Here is a 3,081-nt window from a genome sequence, read left to right as displayed (position 1 = left end):
AGCGACCCAAAATCGCTAGTGGTCGCAGTTGCCTCGGTTATGCGGGTACTCTAGAAGGGTTTATATATTTGATTGAGCACCTAATATCCTCCACAATGGCCAAACTATCAGCGCCATCATCCGCTTTATGAGCTGATAACAAGCATGCAGACTCACTCACCCATTACCCATCAGGTGACCCAGTGACGAAAACTGCATGCAGGAAGAAACTAATGCTAAGAAACCTTTAATAAATTCAAACATGATAACGAAAAACAATGAAAAATTGCACCATCAACTTCTCACTCAAATGAAAATAAATAAATACATTAACTGGGGATGTACTAAGTGATAATATCAAGGCAATACATGATGTTAGTTTCATACAGATCATACATCCCGCACTCTACTGTACAATACAATATATAAAATATATGAACTTGTTATACTTCTTTGCCCACCAGTACAACATAAAAGATGGCTTATATCGACGACATTAGCAAGCTACAAAGATTTTCAATTATCAAACTTGATTGTGTGAATGATTTCTTTTATGCCAGTTCTGGTCGATCTTGGTCATGAAACAGTCATGTCTGATATGCCTTGTGTCGCGCATGTATAGTTCATCAAGGATGTAATGGCGATCTCGAAAAGACAACTAAAATGAGAAAGGTATGAAGCCTTAGGATGTAAGGGAGGTAGGCGGAGAAAGCGATAACTTAATAACATTTTTTCAAAAATACATTTTGCAACAAAATAAACCCAAACAGGGACCATAAGCTATGGCCTGGTCCTCGGGGGATTGTCGAGATTCACCATATAACTATGATAATTAATTTAACACATTATGAAGGCAAGAAATGATCCTAGCCTTACAGAATATCATAGCACGCACATTTGATAGAGGATACAGAAAGCTATAAGCTGTCAGCCAACCACGCTACCACATAAACCATGAGAAATGTTGAAAGAAGACCAAGTTAGACATATGGATGCAAAAGCATCAAAGAGGGAAATGGGTGAAAATTCACCGGAGGGCAGTCAATGGAACAATGAGTAGATCCTACTTACGCGCCACTGAAACCCATGACATATTAGGACCAGTGCTTCACCACGCAGTTATTGCAGATGCATGCCAACCAACGAACTAACATGACCACAACTTTTCCCCAGAAGGGAAACAATGAAGAAGCTTATTTGCGTAAGCCTAGTTAATTTGGTATCTGTGCAAAACAACAAGAAGACGCACTTTCTTCAGGTATGATTTCACAAATTAGAATGTCAGCCACTAACTGAAGTAAGACCAAGCATTTATGTGCTCTGACTATCATAACAGCTAGAAAATAATAACTAACTATATTTACCAATATGTACAATGCTCCAGATTAGCTAGGGAGACAAACCCAAGGGAAAGAGGATGTGCACCTGAAACCTGCTGAAGTTTGCTTTGGTCTCCATCTCATAGGCCAGCCCAGAAACAGAATTAGCAAACCTATGTGCCTCCCCTCATATTAAGCTATCCACCTAAAGTTGACAAGCACGTACAAAGGCGAAATTTACATCAGCCATAAATCATAGGTTCTAGGCAAAGAAATATAATTTCTATATAAAAAACCAGTGGTATCAAATTCAGGTTGGTAGTGCAAAAAAAATTTAGATCATCGGAAAATAAGTACCAAAATATTGCTCCCTTTAAGATACTACAAGCAAAGCACTACAGTTTTGAATATGACAACACAAAACTTCAGTCAAAGGCAATAATGCCCAGAAACACACACTTTTGCATTACGTTTCATACACCATTTTCATCATCTCCCTTCAAGAACTCCCAATGCCTTCAAGGATAAAAGGAGCCATCATGTAAGCACGTGGAAGATACTACATTAAACTCGGCCAAAAAAACGAAGAAATTGATTAAGCGAATCGTCATGCACAAGCTCTGAATATAGGATATGCAAGCCCACAAGCTGGCTCGAGCTGGAAATATAAAAACCTGAGAGGCTGAGGGATGTCGAAAGCATGATCATCAAGAATCATAATGGCATGGTGCAGATTTAGTTTTCTAAAAAAAGCCATGACCATAGTAGACTCCTGCAAATTACTAAGAAGCCGTCGATGCTCTCTGTAGCCTCCTCCTATGAAACATCATCCACGGGCCACTATACTATAGAACAGGAAACAAATTACTATCAGATTAAAACTAATTTTCAGAGCGAGGAGTACTCACCAAGGGGAGAAAGGAGTGGAGTGCAGCCAGTCACAACACGCGTAGGCCACCGGATGGGAAAGGCCACTCCATTTTGCTCAATCTGCTACCTCCTTCGCGAGTCATACATCCTCCACGCCCGGTGATGAGGGATTCCAGCCCCGTCGGATCCACCACTTCTCTCCAGCTGCTCCAGTAGGCAGTCAAGTCCGGATCAAGGCCACGCTCCTCGGCTTCGGCTCGAGCTCCTCCTGCCGTCGGCCGGGTCGAGGCCGATGGGCGCCTGCAGAGCACGGGGCGAGGCGCGGCTGGCTGCTGCCCCTGCCCCCCGGCGTCCTGCCGAGTCGCTCCTTCGCTCGAGCTCAAGCTAGGTGACCACAGTGACGAGGTGGAGAAGGGGGGCTCGGAGGTCGCTGGTGGCCGCTGAGGGCAAGAAAGGAGACGAGGCCGAGGCGGCGGCGGCAGAAGAGGAGGAGGCGGCGGCGGCAGGGGTTGCGGAGGCGCGGGCTAGGTTTGGTTGGCTTCCTATTTTCTTTTCTCTTGTTGCCACTTCCCCTTTTCTTTTCCCTCGCCTTCCAAAAAGCGATGCACGCGGGGCTAACCAGGGGAAGAAAACAAAACATACCACAGGAACGATAAAGAACGAGCGAACACAGCCAAATATTAGCGTTAGGCTCATCAGTCATTCACCTGCCAGTAAAATTGGGAGTCAACACTGTAAAAATAAATGAACAGTAAAAAGGGCATACAGCTCAGCAGAGCGTGGGAATCGGGCAGACCAGAAGCAACAGCGATGTCAAGTGCCTCGTATGGGCGGGTTAGCTAGGAGGGTTTATATGTTCAATGATAGAAAGCATCAACCCCAATATACTTGGTGAGCTCATACTTCACATGAT

General features: G+C 44.2%; 1 long non-coding RNA gene across 2 annotated transcripts; it reads right to left on the bottom strand.

The window, feature by feature from the left end:
• Positions 1–680: 680 nt before the first annotated feature.
• Positions 681–2,782, bottom strand: LOC125539690. Of its 2 annotated transcripts, XR_007296961.1 has the most exons (4): positions 2,207–2,782; positions 1,405–1,503; positions 1,051–1,202; positions 681–919 (listed from the first exon to the last, which is right to left on the bottom strand). It is a non-coding gene; the product is annotated as an uncharacterized LOC125539690 (long non-coding RNA). The 2 variants fall into 2 exon arrangements; XR_007296953.1 differs by having other exon boundaries at positions 681–1,202; positions 2,207–2,779.
• Between the last annotated feature and the right edge of the window lie 299 nt (positions 2,783–3,081).

Source organism: Triticum urartu, chromosome 1 (assembly GCF_003073215.2).
Source record: "Triticum urartu cultivar G1812 chromosome 1, Tu2.1, whole genome shotgun sequence".
NCBI lineage: Eukaryota > Viridiplantae > Streptophyta > Magnoliopsida > Poales > Poaceae > Triticum > Triticum urartu.
Note: the sequence above shows the minus strand (reverse complement) of the source record. Positions and strands in the feature narration are given on the sequence as shown.